Genomic DNA, 16,851 nt, shown 5'->3' on the forward strand with positions numbered 1-16,851 from the left:
TTGGAAATACATAAGGGCAATACAATTAGAAATCTTTATTTTCTTTGGAAGGCACTGAGGAATTAAACTTACGCAGTACTCCCCCTTCTGCAAGAATCCTTGTACATAGACTTAGTTTGGAGGAATGCGAAATGAAAATGTATTTCTTACACTGCGTTTTCCAAAGCTTCAGCAAATTGAAAGCGCAAGAGAAGGTCAGTCACTGCTAAACACAAGTAGAGATTTTCCGCAAAGGAATATTGTAGCTGCAAAAGCCGGGGCTAAAAAGGTGTTCACGTGTAGCAGCATCGGCAACGCGCAGAGCTGTTGTCGACGCCGTCGGCGTTTTGCCCGCGTTCGCACCGAACGGGCGCGGCGTCCGTGACTGTTGCCGGTGCAACTGGCGGCAGCTCGGAGGTTTTCGACCAGATGCAGCGTCGGAAGCCTTTGCCACCTTCTCGCCTCATAACGTTTCTATATAAACAAGTTTATGCTTGTAGATGAGTGCTTACTCGTACGTAAGCAACTTCTTCGCATGCAACACATACACGCTACATCGACACACCTATTCCGGTTGGCACTGTGCCTCCGGAACGCCATGTTGTTTTATGCCACGTGATCCCAAAGCACATTTGTTGGAAGATTATATTGCGCGGCAGCGATTTTGTCAAGTCCTTCGCTATCTGGAATGACTTGCATATCATGAGTCAAACGAACACGGGTGCTGTCTGTCTTCCAGCGCCGCAGCCTCGTGCCAACAATTGAAACGTCACGTTTCTCGCATTCTTCCCTTGTGACAGCTAGAAAGCGTCTGACTTGACTGTCGGCCAATATTTTTTATCACAGGGATCAAAGTGGATCAGGCCCGCCTGTATGATATTGCTATAAACGTTTGCAACAATCTCCGGCTCATCAGCCAGCAGAAGCGAAGGATACGCACCCGCCGTCTGCAGCCTACGGAGGCGCGATTCCTGCCCGTCTGGAGGTTTTACGACTGACACGAGGGAAGCCGCCCTTCTAACCTTGCTATCCAAGAAAGATGTTACGTAAGCGAGTCATTAGTTTGATTTTCTTTTATGATAAAGCTTGGTTTCCCAAAGTGTGCATGCGTAGCCTTTCAGGCAGCGGTCTCCAAACTACGGCTTCCCGACCAGCCAGCGCGAGGCTGGCGTTGTCCCCGACCCGCAGTCACCTAAGGCCGGTGCATTAGTGAATGCGATCGCCGACAGACGGAGCGAAGGAAGTGCTTGCGCGGAAGAAATATTCGTGACTGCTTGTGCCGTGCGCAAAGAGAAGTCCATTGCGTGCACTTTAAGCTCGATAGGACGCGGCGAAATGAAAGGTGTCCAATCGGCGACTTGTATGTGTAACTGGCCAACACCAGTCCTGTACAACTTGCACATGTGATGATACGACCAGCAGCGCCTCGTTAGCGCTGTCATTCCTCATGTGCTGCGCTGTGGAGGCCGCGACGTCCGAGCTCTGGTGTTATGCTGTTACCAAGTGTGGTCGGGAGATACAAATCGTGACAAATATGTGCGTTGCGTCGCAGCAGCGCTAGGCGTAAAAGTGCTCGTTTTGTGCGATGTGTGTGTGCTGATCGATCGTGTGCCCCCATAGAGAAGCCCTATCGCACCAGCCTTTTCTGCTTCGTACATGCATCGTTTGTTTCAAAAGTCATTACTCAACTTTTCAAGATACTTGCATCAGAGAGCGGAATCTAGGGAACGTCTTAAAGTTACACACGTCAAGACATACAGCACTGTCGTGAAATGTGGACACGCCCGAGAGCACTAATGTCATAATTGTCAATTTCTTGTCGCCTTCATTTTCATCATGTGAACATCGGTGTGAACAGCAGGAATTTCTAGATTGCAACAAGTAAATAGCTTTATATTTTGGTATTCAAGCGGCTTGCATACTCAAGAGCCCTAACTGCTTGGTTTTCGCTGGTGACCAAGAACAGAGGCTGTTTGGCAGACACCAGTGGTATGGTAGACAAATGTACAGGGTGTCCCAACTATCATGTACCAAGATTCAAAACGATTTTGTGTGCATACACGCAAAACTGCCGCCCGACTGGCCGCTCGAGCACTTTGTGTGTATTCGTATGCTTCTTTCATGCTCGGAAAAACAATCTTATGTAGCATGTACTGAGCAACAGAAGGCTGTATCGCGAGTTTTCCCATGTTGAAATACAATTTTCTCATTGACACTTTTCATCTAATCATATTATTTGAGAAGTTGATTAATTAATTAGACCTATGTAATTAGGCGCAATGCAAAAAAACGTAATTTGGATATCTCCAAGTGACGCCAAACAAGATTACCTTGGTTCTGTCCCGCTACGTGGCATTTGCATATTTTTAAATCTTGGAGCATGATAGTTGGCACACCCTGTATATTATAGGTGAGAACTGGATGGGGCTTCCTTTTGATTCTGTACAAATTTGATTTTTCTGGTGAAAAAGCAATGTGCATGTAAAAATAAACAAGTAAAACTGAAGAAAATTATGGTCAAATATGGTATTCTGCTAGCAGCGAGCAGAATCGCATTAAATTTCCGCCACTCACTGGCTAGCCATGGTCACGTTACTAATGCAGGCAGAGTCAGCTTACCGCCCGTGTCGTCGTTTCATGTTCCTTTTTCTGTGTCTTTGTCCTTGATTAGCAGTTAACATGTCATGCAGTAAACACCAACTAGGCCAAACTCAAGTTCTTCTCAAGTTAAAGGAAAGTTTGCCGTTACTTTGTAGATCCACCATAGTTGATTCTGTGGTTCGTGTCGCCCGTTTGGCACGTGCCTTCGGTTTAATGCCAACAAAATGTATTACCAGTACAAAGCATAATATACCTGGGCAGTGCTTTAGGTTCTATCCCTTGACTGATTCTGCCGACAGTCAGCGCTGAATAATGTGCCTTAAACTGACTTGTGCCTGGAAAGTATGCCCATAAAGTATTCTTTCCGGTGATCTTACTGCTACCAATAATTCGTTGTGAAGGATACTGCATGCTTTAAGTGGCGATACCATTGCTCTTGATTTCGCACAGGTCACAGTTCCACTCATTAAGCAAACCATTTTTAGCTGCGCTGTCACATTATGGTAAGAGGCGCCTCACCTCTCTTTAGAGCGCAGGCACCCGTTGCTCCGTTGAGCGCCGGCGTGCCTCGGCGTTGTCCCTCGGCGTAACCGAGCGAGCAAGGTCAGCGAAGGATGAAAGAGCGAGCGGGGGATGGAAGGAGGCGATAGCGAAGGGAGCGCGATGAGGGTGCAGCACGACCAGATGGCACTCGGCACATCCAGGGCTTCACGCATCGGCGGCAGCACCGGGAAAGAAAGAACCTTAAAGCTCGATTTGAGCATAGCGTTCACCGCAAGTGTTTCCCGGTAAACATTACGGTTGCATTAGCTGCAGTTGCCGGGAAGCGGCAGCTGTGTGGTCAGTCTGATATAGCGCCTCGCTTCGCGGCTCTGCCAGTCGGTGCGGTGATCGGTGCGATGCCTCAATGTATCGCGAAATACCAATACATCGCGAAAGGAAAACATGTATATAGGGGCGTTCAAATTTCGCATTCAAAAATATTGCCGCGCCTGTACTCCGATGAAGAGGAGGACTATACGAGCAGGCATGCGCGTTTCTATCAAGGCGCGGCGAAGAAGAGCAAGTCGCAGTAGCACGCTGTATTAAAATAGGGCCCCAAAAGGGCCCCAAAAGTAGTCATCACAAACAGGGGAACTGCCTTCACTGCAGAACTTCTTGACTCGGTTCTCACACTAAGTGGTACAAGCCACCGGAAAACAACCGCATATCATCCCCAGACCAACGGACTAACCGAGCGACTTAATAAGACCCTTGCAGACATGCTATGTATGTACGTCGACGTGGAACACAAGAACTGGGATCAGATTTTGCCTTATGTGACTTTCGCGTACAATGCCGCTCGGCAAGAAACCACTCGAATGACACCCTTCAGCTTGGTCCACGGTCGCGAAGCCACGACGACGTTGGATGCCATGCTGCCTCACGAGTGTGACGACATACCTACCGACGTTGTCGAATTTACTCAGCGCGCCGAAGAAGCCAGACAGCTTGCCCGCGTACGCATCTGCTATCAGCAAGGCCAAGATGCAAAACGGTACGATCTTCGACACAGGTCCGTTCTCTACACTCCCGGCGATAAAGTATGGGTTTGGATACCCATACGCCGTCGTGGACTTTCTGAAAAACTGCTAAGACGGTACTTTGGGCCGTAGAGAGTGATTCGACGCCTGAGCGACTGGACCTACGAGGTCGTTCCTGACAGTGACAGTAGCTCCAGTCGCCGCAAGAACTTACCCGAAGTGGTGCATGTCGTGCGGATGAAGCCGTATCTGTCGAACTAAGTTTCGTTTGTTCTTTTCTGTTGTTTTTGTGGTTTTGTTTTGCGTGTCTTACTCTGTGCCATTTGCACACCGCCCTCATATGCGCATCGGAACGATGCTTCCTTCGGAGGGACGCAAATGCCGCGCCTGTACTCCGATGAAGAGGAGGACTATACGAGCAGGTATGCGCGTTTCTATCAAGTCGCGGCGAAGAAGTAGTCGCAGTAGCGCGCTGTATTAAAAAGGCGACCTGCTGCTATCCCTCTTGATCAGGGCTGTGCGACCTCTGTTTTTGACGTTGCGACAATATCATAATCGTCGGTGACTTTTTATTATTTTTATTGCGATAGCAATTATACGGACCCTCCAGGCGCATTTTTGCCGTCACCGTGACGTTCCGTATAAAGTCCAAGGGCGATAACACCGTCGCCACGCACCGTATCCTGTATATGCCAGTGAAAGCCTGCGAACGTGAGCCGACGATCGCGGCTCAATCTCGCCCGCCCAAGGGAGGAAAGCGGGAAGGAAGCGCGCCGTCTTCCGTCGCGCGCATGCCCCTGGGGGAGGGGAGGGAGGAGGGTGCGTTGTACATCGACCACTCGCACGGGCTTTATCTTGCAAGCGATCTGCTTTGGGGACTCAGTCTAGGTGGGCCAACGCTTCGTAGCTTTGCGAGCGCTGCGTTCTCGCGGCTTAGTTTGTGTTGAAGCGATAGATCGCGCGAGGGTCACTTCGCTCACTGCTGCCGTGCTTCCTCCCGCCAGCTATTTGACAGCGAGTGTCCGCGGCCATCGAGTGCGCTGCGCTCATGTCTCCCAGTGCGTGCTGACACTATGCTTGTTAATTTAGTTAGTAAGCGAATCTTTACGAATTTAAAGAGCCGATAAAGCTAATATCCTTACTTCGTATGGCTGTCTACTAATTTGCTATCGAAATCGATGTTTTGCCTTTAGAGTAGAGACAGGCAAAACAGCTCACTTCAGTGAGCGGCTCGGAACGGCTCAGCTCACTGAAATGAACCGGTTCACTTGAACGGCTCACCGGTTCACTTAAATGTGTAACCTGTGTTATGCATATCCTATAGTTATTTGGCTTTGAAAAAAAAAACGATATATGCACAATTGAATAACCGTGTGATTGGTATTTTCGCTATGTTCAGAGAATATTTTTAGATATTTTAAAAGCATGAATTTTTAGTTGTAATGAAACTTTCTTTTCTGATATTGGGGATGAATTGCTTATGATACTGTAACAGGCTGAATGCGACGTACTTTTTTCAGAAAAGAAAATTTAACTTCATCGTCACTACAGAAGCTTGCCTGGTATTGTGGTACTTTAAATCAACTTTAGTCAAAATAAGAACACAAAATGATTGTTCATTATCTTTCAACTTTATTCATTTATTCACAGACTCACGCTCACTATAATATGAGTGAGCTGTAAGGCCATGCAAGATGAATGTGAATATCATTTCTTGAAGTAAAATACAAAAATCATACGAAAGATACACAAAACTACCGCACGTACGTTTCGTTTTTTTTTTCCCCCTTGAGCGCACGCGCGATACTGGCGATCATGCCATCATGCGCCAGGACAAAAAAAGAAAAAAAGAAAGAAATGAAGTTCTATTACAAAGCAACAGATCATTGGCCTCGTTTTAATGACGTGCTATGATACACGCTCAGAAAATGCACAGAAGTGGATGCCATGGGCCACATTTTCATGACTACACTAATTAGCACGAATGAAGATCAGGACGTAAACTGTACGTTCAACTGCTGTCTTTAAAGACACGGAAGACCATCTTCGAAGTGTTGCACGAGCGCACGATGTGCGATCGGTGAGAGTCGTGAGACATCGTTCGAACAGCAGCAGGCAACGAACGGTACCATCCTTTGCCAAGGCTTCTTCTCCCTTCGGTGGCATCGGGTGCCACACCATAGGCCATAGGACGCACAAAAAAACAAAGGGACTGCTGAGCACACCACACAATGCGAGCGAGTACGAGTTGCGCGAGTCTGCCCACGCTGGCCACTACTCGTCGGTCAGAAAACGAAACCTCAAAACCCAGCAGAAGTCTCGGCTCTGACGGAATGGTTCGGCACGGCTCACTGAACGAGAGAGAGCCGACTTCCTCTCTCCGAAAGAACCGCCGCTCACTTACTGAACCACGGCTCCCTCGCTCTTTTAAAAGAGCGGCTCAAAAGATCCGGCTCGCTCCTGAGCGCTCTTTAGGAACGGTTCGTCACGGCTCACTGAACGAGAGAGAGCCGGCTTCCTCTCTCCGAAAGAACCGCCGCTGACTTACTGAACCACGACTCCCCCGCTCTTTTAAAAGAGCGGCTCAAAAGATCCGGCTCGCTCCTGAGCGCTCTCTAGGAACGGTTCGTCAAGGCTCACTGAACGAGAGAGCGTCGGCTTCCTCTCTCCGAAAGAACCGCCGCTGACTTACTGAACCACGACTCCCCCGCTCTTTTAAAAGAGCGGCTCAAAAGATCCGGCTCGCTCCTGAGCGCTCTTTAGGAACGGTTCGTCACGGCTCACTGAACGAGAGAGAGCCGGCTTCCTCTCTCCGAAAGAACCGCCGCTGACTTACTGAACCACGACTCCCCCGCTCTTTTAAAAGAGCGGCTCAAAAGATCCGGCTCGCTCCTGAGCGCTCTCTAGGAACGGTTCGTCAAGGCTCACTGAACGAGAGAGCGTCGGCTTCCTCTCTCCGAAAGAACCGCCGCTGACTTACTGAACCACGACTCCCCCGCTCTTTTAAAAGAGCGGCTCAAAAGATCCGGCTCGCTCCTGAGCGCTCTTTAGGAACGGTTCGTCACGGCTCACTGAACGAGAGAGCGTCGGCTTCCTCTCTCCGAAAGAACCGCCGCTGACTTACTGAACCACGACTCCCCCGCTCTTTTAAAAGAGCGGCTCAAAAGATCCGGCTCGCTCCTGAGCGCTCTCTAGGAACGGTTCGTCAAGGCTCACTGAACGAGAGAGCGTCGGCTTCCTCTCTCCGAAAGAACCGCCGCTGACTTACTGAACCACGACTCCCCCGCTCTTTTAAAAGAGCGGCTCAAAAGATCCGGCTCGCTCCTGAGCGCTCTTTAGGAACGGTTCGTCACGGCTCACTGAACGAGAGAGAGCCGGCTTCCTCTCTCCGAAAGAACCGCCGCTGACTTACTGAACCACGACTCCCCCGCTCTTTTAAAAGAGCGGCTCAAAAGATCCGGCTCGCTCCTGAGCGCTCTTTAGGAACGGTTCGTCAAGGCTCACTGAACGAGAGAGAGCCGGCTTCCTCTCTCCGAAAGAACCGCCGCTGACTTACTGAACCACGACTCCCCCGCTCTTTTAAAAGAGCGGCTCAAAAGATCCGGCTCGCTCCTGAGCGCTCTTTAGGAACGGTTCGTCACGGCTCACTGAACGAGAGAGAGCCGGCTTCCTCTCTCCGAAAGAACCGCCGCTGACTTACTGAACCACGACTCCCCCGCTCTTTTAAAAGAGCGGCTCAAAAGATCCGGCTCGCTCCTGAGCGCTCTCTAGGAACGGTTCGTCAAGGCTCACTGAACGAGAGAGCGTCGGCTTCCTCTCTCCGAAAGAACCGCCGCCACGACTCATTCGTTCTTCAAAAAGAGCGGCTCAAAAGACAGCCGAAGGCAAGGGGGTGAAGGCGACTCTTGCGAGGAAGGGCGGGAGGGCAGTTGCGTTCCCTTTCCGCCAATAGATGGCGCGGAAGTCGCAGTGTCACCCTGCGTGGCAGGGTGACACTGATCCCGAAGAGAAGGGGTGACGCGGGCCTGCTCCGCTACTACCGACCTGTCACGGTCACGTCTGTGATATACAGAGTCTTCGCCCAGGTTTTGAAAACGTGGATGAGTGCTTGGGCTGAAGCCAATAACCATCTCACAGAGCTTCAGAACGGATTCTGCAAGAACCGACGGCTTGAAGATAATGTGTTTGCTCTGACCCAGTGTGTGGAAATTGCCCGCAAGGAAGCTCGTACTCTTGTCTGCTGCTTTTTGGACGTTTCTAAAGCATACGACAGTGTTCCACATGCGGAGCTGCTCCAGTGCCTGAGCGAGATGCCGTTAACGTGGATCAGTGTTTTCCAGCGCCTGTACAACAACAACAGGTTAGTCACGACCATGTGCGGCGTCCGGTCAAGCGAGGTCGCCGTGACCCGAGGGCTAAAACAGGGATCTCCTTTGTCTCCTCTCCTCTACATGCTATATGTGTCCCGGGTGGAACGCCAGCTTCTGATGTTGGGTCTTGGGTTCACCCTTGGGTACGTTCACGGGGGGATGAAGGGCTGCTGGGTATTACCTGGCCTTGTTTTCGCGGACGACATCGTGCTCATGGCGGGAAGTGCTACAGATCTTCAGGCACAGATGAACAGCTGCGCGGACAAAATGGAGCATTAGGCCTTTCATTTCATGCCAAGAAGTCTGCCGTGTTGCAATTTTCCGGCCCTGCCGAAGTTGATCGATCCTTCACGCTTCCTGGAGGCGAGGCTGTTGAACAGGCGACTGAATATAGGTACCTGGGCGTCAACCTGTGCACGCAGCCTGACTACACTGCTACCCACGAAGAACACCTACGTACGGCGTCTAGGCGGGCCGGCAGTGAAGAACACCTACGTTCGGCGCCATGCGGGCCGGCAGTGTCCTACGCCGACGAGCCTTATGGGGCTTCAACCGCTACGTCATGGTTCGCGAGCTCTGGAAGGCGGTACACATCTCTGCCCTCACCTTTGCCAACGCCATCATTTGCATGTCTTCGCCGACTCGAGAGTGGCTGGAGCGAGGCTAGCGGGTCGTCGGACGCCTCGGAACGGGATGCCATGGGAACGTCGCCAACGAGGCCATCCAGGGAGACCTTGGCTGGTCAAGCTTTGAGGCACGCGAGGCCAACAGCAAGATTTCGTATGATGAGTGACTGCGGGCGATGGGGAAGCACCGGTGGGCACGCAGGGTGTTTAACTACGTCACTGTCAACGGCTTGCGAACAAGGTGGATGAAGCGTCTGCAACAACTGCGCAACAAGTTTGGTTTTTCTTTTTGCCCTACGCAAGCGGAAAACGCCCAGGTGTCGGCCAAGGCGGTAAGCAATCAGGTGCGCCAACGCGAAACAGAAATGTGGCGAATGGTCATGGACACCAAGTCGACACTGCAGCTGTACAGGGCATGCAAGACAGACATTCACCGGGAGGACTTTTACGACAACAGAATGGGTAGCAGTCTGTTGTTTGAGGCGCGGGCCGGAGCACTCAGAACGCTGGCATATCGCCACCACTACGACCCCACCATAGCCAGCACCATCTGTAGGGCATGCGGTGAGGAGGACGCGAGCATTGAACACGTAGTTCTACGATGCAAGAAGCTTCCCACTTTACCGCCAGAAGACGCCACCTTATCACGCACCCTGGGATTTCGCTCAGCCAACGATGCCACATCAGGCAACGGGGACGAGGTGCTGCTGGCTGCGGTGACGAAAAGACGACTCTCCGAGTGGTGGACCCTCGTGCGCCGCTAGTGAACCTCTTTCTTTCACAACGTTGCCCCCTTTTTTTTTCTTTTTTTCTTTTTTTGCCCTTATTTTTTGGCCCGAGTATGTTTGAATACTGCTCACCCGTTAAAAAGGGTACGGCCACAAGTTCAGTTCAGTTCAGTTCAGAAGACCCGGCTCTGACGGAACGCTTCGGCACGGCTCACTGAACGAGAGAGAACCGGCTCCCTTTCTCCAAAAGAACCGCCGCTCACTTTTACTGAACCACGGCTCGCTCGCCCTTTAAAAAGAGCCGCTCACAATATCCGGCTCGCCCCTGAGCGATCTCTACTTTAGAACAAAACTGCGGCTTTTTTTTCATCGGCATGTTCATGACCACGGTGCATTGCGCCTGAGAATTCAGCTGCTATAGCAATATAAAGGTGTCTATTGGCTGTCATGACAATATTCTGAAGACAAATTGTCACAAATATGTCAGCATTAGTTATGTGATCGAAGCCAGCCAGTGAGGACGAACTGCTGGCAAAATTGTCGACTCACTCTGCCGGTAGAATCTGCTCCCCATATTATATTAGCCGCACAGTTTTCGCCAGAGTGCGACATTTTTCTTTTGACATAAATTTATTGCCCAGCCAGATATGATATTGTCAAACCACCAATTTTAAAACCATACATAAGGACCCTACTTTATTTTATCATATCATAATTACCACAAAAAATATCGCAGTATCGCCCGAAAGGCGAAGTATCGATTCCGATAGCAAATTAGTAGACAGCTATACGAAGTAAGGGTAGTAGTTTTATCGGCCGTGTAAACTCGTAAACATTCACTAACTAATTAAATTAACAAGCATGGTGCCATGCGCGCACAGGCAAACAGAAACATCTCTCGCTTGATGAGCGCGGACACTGGCTGTCAAAACTTTGGCGGAAGGAAGAGCGGCAGCAGCGGCGAGCGAATTGACCTTCGTACTGCCTCTCTCTTCAACGCAAACTAAGCAGCGAGAACACTGCACACACGAAGCTATGAGCCCTCGGCGCACCTAGACTCCTCGCAGATCGCTTTCAGATAGGGTTCGCGCGCTCCGCCGCCGCCGGAGTAGAACGCCACCGGTACCATAGAGTTAATATAGCCAACTCTAGAGGAAAGGCTCCCCATAGCACTCATGTATTGAAATCGGGAACCGACAGGGCACCGCCGTTGCTGTGCAGGCGCGCAGGCACAGACGACGATATGCGATTGAGACGAGGCGCGCAATCAACGTGTAGCGGCGCGGCGATAGCGCACCACCCCCGCAGCCATACATAAACAACTCCGCGGGGCGTCCCGTGGGCCTGCCGTGAACGGACCTTCGTGAGTGCTGCACACCAGACACACGGACACATGATCCGACCCGCAGTGCCGAACGACGTGCACTGCGCGAGCTCCCCTTTTATTGCGATAGCAATTATATGGACACTTCTATCGGATTTCTGCCGTCGCCGTCGTCGTCGTCGTCGCCGTCGCCGTCGCCGTGAGGTTCCCTATAGAGAAAATCTTCGCCGCGCGCCGTATGCCCGAGCGGAAGCGTGCGGGGACGCGCGCTATCACGGAGAGCGAACGCACTCAATCACCCACGCGCAAGCAAGGAAGCGGGAAGCCAGCGCCGGAGGGAGCGCGGGGGGGGGGGGGGGGGGGCGCACTTCTACGCTGCCAACAACCGCGCTCGTCGCTCGTCCGCACCGTCTCTTATCTCCACACGGCTCTGACCTTTCTGCGCCGTGCATTCGCCGCTTAGTTTCCGTTGAAGCGATAGACCGCACGTACCTTCGCCCGCTGCTGCGGCGTATATATGCGCTTGCTGCCAGCGTTTTGACAGTCGTTGTCTGCAGTCATTCAGTGTGATCTATTCATGTTTGTTTGTGCGCGCTCACACCACGCTTGTTCAATCAGTTAGTAATAGTCTGGCCACATTTTCCAACGCACGCTACACATGCAATGCTGCCCGGGTCGGCAGTGCAGCGCTACAGGTGTGTCCCTTCGCACGCGCTGCCCACGGGAAGCGCTTCTCATCAACACCACCGTTTCACACGCGCCTCCTCGTGGTCATCGAGTCTCTCTTCATGTCGGTCTACTTACGCCGCAGCACACCTGCTTAATTAATCAGCTCATGTTTACTACAATTCATATTGCTACCAAAGCCGCTCACCTTACTTCGTATGACATTGCTGTGTTGCTATCGCATTCATTGCTTCGCCCTTAGGGCGAAACTGTGAAATTTTTTTCATTACTTTCCTTACTGTTTCCTTTCGTCCGCGCACCGTACTGCTCTCTGCTCCTTTTCCCTCTCCTCTCTTTCTAAAGCTCTCGCCACATCCGGCGCGCTGAGTGCGCCCGCTCAAGCCGCCGTCAGTATGGTAGCACCATCTATTAAAGTCGCCTGCAAACGCAGTCTTTTAGACACCGTACATTTCACATCGAAATTTTCTGAATAGCCATCCGATCTTTATGCAAAATAAGCGGAATGAACTTCAAACGTTGTTCGTGCCTACGTGCTAGGTGTAATTGCTTGCTGCTGCATAATGTGTTGAATATTTTTAGTGCTACATAAATGAGTCGTAGCAACATGGCGGCGCCTTGGGGTTCCCACTTTCAGCTTTTCGCCACGATCCTCGGCTCACCCTCTCACGTTTGCACTCGCACCTACAGCATACGGCGCGCGGCCATGGTGTTATCGCACTTGAACTTTATACAGAACATCACGGCGACGACCACGGCGGAAATGCACCTGGAGTGTTCATATTGTCATTGCTCGAGAACAGTAAACAAAACAGATATATGGTGACCGGCGATGGTGATGCGAGCTGTGCACATTTCCATGACTGCGGGGCTTCTTCCATCAGCGACGCGAATAATACCAGTAGCGGCGGGATGTAAAAGCTTTCTTGAGGCGGCGACGAAGTTGATTACTCATCACGGATATTTGTGCCCCAGTATCGACAAGTGCGGGAACAGTTAAGCCGTCAACGTCAACGTCGATCAAGTTTCGTCGTGTCGGCAATACGAGGAGAGGATTTGAGGTGGAAGTCGAAGATCCAGCGTCACCTCTAAGAGCTGCATCCCTTAGTTTCCCTGTCGGAGGTTAAGCGGCGATGTCGGACGTCGTCGTAGAGGCGAAGGAGACGACGGACGACGCGCTGGCGGCGAACGGGACTGGTGACCTCGGGGCGACGGGGAGCGGCTGTGCGGCGTAGGGGTGGCATCGACGTTGTACGGCTCAAAAGGCTGGAAGCGGCGGTAGCTGTCACTGTTGTATGGCTGGTATGGATGAGTGGGCTGAAAACGGCGGTAGTTGTCGGTACGGCTAGAAGTGTCATCCCGGGTTACGGCGACACCCAACGGTTGTTGCAATGGCGCGCGACGTGACCGATGTGGCGGCAGTAGAAACAAATCGGCCGATCATCGGCCGTGCGCCATTCAGCCGGATTACGAGAGCACGGATAGAACCGTTGTTCCTGGGGCGGCGATCTTGGGCGAGGCGGCGACCTAGGGCGGAAGTCAGTTGTCCCGAGACTGAGCAACGGTGCAGACGGCGAAATCCAAGTTGCCGAGTTCCTCCCGCACAATGGACTGGACCAGGGAAACGGCCGGCACGTGAGAATCGCTGTGGCCACTGTTGGGGAGACCAGGAGCAATTTCTTCGATTTCCTGACGAACAATTCGTGTAAGTTCCGATGGTGGCGACGACTGCCGACGAGAGGCCTATCCGTCTTCGCAAGAAAAGTCATCGGAGTACGCCGACTTTTGCCCTACTCAAAAAGCCGGCATTCTTCAATAATTGCGTCGACGGTCGCACAATTTCGGCACAGTAATAGGTTGACGCATCGTATGCGATTCCCTTAAGCACGTGACCAACCTTGTCTGACTCCGTCATGTCCATGTCCACTTTACGGCAAAGAGCCAAGACGTCCTGAATGTAGGATATGCATGGTTCAGTGGGCGTCTGAGCACGGATGGATAACTCTTTCGTTGCGGCTGCCTTTCGACCCATGGGCTTCCCAAACAAGGCACAAAGTTTTGCTTTGACAGTGTTCCAACTTCCAATCTCTGCCTCATGGTTATCAAACCACACCTTTGCCGTTCATTTGAGATAAAACAGCACGCTCGCCAGCATCGTCGTCGGGTCCCAACGATTGATCTAACTGATGCGTTCATAATTGGCAATCCAATATTCGACGTCAATTTCATCCGTACCGCAGAACGTCCCTGGGTCTTTAGGATGCGTAAGGACGATCGTTGACGTTGTTGTCGGGGCTGGTGCAGGCGTCGTACTGGCCGGCACAGGCGGCGTGGTCTCGTCTGTCATCATGATGACCCCGACTCGACGACCACTGCGACGCTCCGTTGTACAGCGCTTCTTCTGGTACCCCGCACCTCCACCAAATCATCACGGGGATTCACAAGTACACGGGAGAGACGGAATTGTATATGACAATATTTACAGGCTGCTGCTACTATAGAATGGCTGACAGCATCTCACGCGGCATGTCCCGTCTTCTTACTCTTCGCGTAGCACAGCGATCCTTTAATGGCAGGCTCATACGTAATGCCTCGTAACAACATAATTGCTATAGTATTTGAAGAACGACTTTTATTGTGCTGAACACAGAAGTTCGCCTGATACTAGTGATGAATACCCCCGAACCCTGCCGCGTGGATTCTGTTCCTTACTTAATGAAAGGGTTCCTTGCGTGAGGACGGAGCTTGCAGAATACATTCCATGCATCCTTTGCGGTGAGGCACATAAGTTTACTAAGTGGAAGTCGTCGTCCCGCACTTCTGCTCTCAACTGATAGCTGCATTCGCTTTTGATTTATATTATGATGCTTCGCCAGCAAGGTATTGGTGGCAGTCGCGCACTGTTCCTCAGGTCTCAATTTGATGTTGCTGTAGGCTTAATGAGAGAGGGTGTATTATCCGAGTATGGCCTCGAGAATTGTCCGCGCATGCAGAAAGCAAGGCGCGCGTGCTACTATCTCGGAAGCCACACGCAAACGCATTTGCTTGTAGATTGAATTTTGCATACACGGCGCAACCATCTGCCGAAACTTAAGACATCTGAATAAAACTAATGGTAGCGACATCCTTTTATCGTGCCACCCGATGCCGGCAAGTGAGGGCAAGCGAGGAGGAATGCGGCTTATCCGGCCTCCCTGTTGGTGGAACGGAGTTACGTGTGCTCTCCCACCGTTTCCGCGAGAACAAGCGCGCCAGCATCTGCGCGCTGCCGGCAGCACTTTTATTGCGATAGCAATTATATGGACACTTCAACCAGATTTCTGCCGTCGCCGTCGTCGTCGCCGTCGCCTTGAGGTTCCCTATAGATAAAATCTTCGCCGCGCGCCGTATGCCCGAGCGGAAGCGTGCGGGGGCGCGCGCTATCACTGAGAGCGAACGCACTCAATCACCCACGCGCAAGCAAGGAAGCGGGAAGCCAGCGCCGGAGCGAGCGCGAGGGGGGGGGGGGGGGCGCACTTCTACTCTGCCAACAACCGCGCTCGTCGCTCGCCCGCACCGTCTCTTATCTCCACACGGCTCTGACCTTTCTGCGCCGTGCATTCGCCGCTCAGTTTCCGTTGAAGCGATAGACCGCGCGTACCTTCGCCCGCTGCGGCGTATGCGCTCGCAGCCAGCGTTTTGACAGTCGTTGTCTGCAGTCATTCAGTGTGATCTATTCATGTTTGTTTGTGCGCGCTCACACCACGCTTGTTCATTCAGTTAGTAATAGTCGGGCCACATTTTCCAACGCACGCTACACATGCAATGCTGCCCGGATCGGCAGTGCAGCACTACAGGTGTGTCCCTTCGCACGCGCTGCCCACGGGAAGCGCTTCTCATCAACACCACCGTTTCACACGCGTCTTCTCGTGGTCATCGAGTCTCTCTTCATGTCGGTCTACTTACGCCGCAGCACACCTGCTTACTTAATCAGCTCATGTTTACTACAATTCATATTGCTACCAAAGCCGCTCACCTTACTTCTTATGACATTGCTGTGTTGCTATCGCATTCATTGCTTCGCCCTTAGGGCGAAACTGTGACATTTTTTTGTTTGCGTCCTTTTTTTTTTCTCATTGGCGCCGTGTAGTTGCTCTAGAAGAGGGCGAGGAGGAATGTGGCTATCTTTAGTTCTTTTCAGGGGGCTTGGTTCGAAACTCACAGCAGCATTTTAACACGAAAGTGTTTTATGCCGGGGTCCACGATCAACTTCCTGTGACGTATGTGACAGGGATGGCGCCGCCATCTAGGAGCGTTGAAGCAAAGTACTGGCGCCAACACTTCGGTAGTCTCAGCGCAGCGGAGGCTCCAACGCGGAGTAGCCTGGTGAGGGTACGACGCAGTTTCCGCACATCGTTTGTGTTTCGCGTCCGATTAGTGCCCGCCCGTGCCTCTGCATCTTGAAAGCCATCTGCGGCGGGGGCACCGTCCGCACACCCTGTCTTTTCGCGGCTAAGATCGCGTTGCTGCGAGTGGCAGCAGGAAGCTGACTGACTCCAGTGTTTTGGCAGCGAGTTTCCTAGGTCATCGAGTGCGATGCGTTCATGTTTGCTTATGCGCTCGTGAAACCATGCTTGTTAATTTAGTTAGTGTGCCTATGTTTACAAGTTCATCCGGCCGATAAAACTACAATCCTTACTTTGTATAGCTGTCCACTATTTTGCTATCGCAATCGATGCTGCGCCTTTCGGGCGAAAGTGCGACTTTTTTAACACAGTGAATCTTCTTGTCAAACTGTCACTGCTTTTCACTATGTCAACTGAAGGAAACTGATCTGCGCAAGGAAATGAGAGAGCTGAGAAGTATTCTTGAGTTCATTAACAAAGCGTTCGAAACACTGAGGCAGGAGTGCGCTGTGGTGAAAACGGAAAACTTAGCTCTCAAAGCGTCGCAACAGGTGCTTACGCAAGAAGTGGAAACACTAAAGAAGCAACTGCATGAAACTTCTCTGAAGGTCACTGCTCAAGGCCAATATTC

General features: G+C 51.6%; 1 protein-coding gene across 3 annotated transcripts in view; it reads right to left on the minus strand.

The window, feature by feature from the left end:
• Positions 1-16,851, minus strand: part of LOC119456152 (solute carrier family 15 member 2-like) — a 322,715-nt gene that overhangs the window by 135,304 nt on the left and 170,560 nt on the right. The gene's annotated exons all lie outside the window — the stretch shown is intronic.

Source organism: Dermacentor silvarum, chromosome 1 (assembly GCF_013339745.2).
Source record: "Dermacentor silvarum isolate Dsil-2018 chromosome 1, BIME_Dsil_1.4, whole genome shotgun sequence".
Classification (NCBI taxonomy): Eukaryota; Metazoa; Arthropoda; class Arachnida; order Ixodida; family Ixodidae; genus Dermacentor; species Dermacentor silvarum.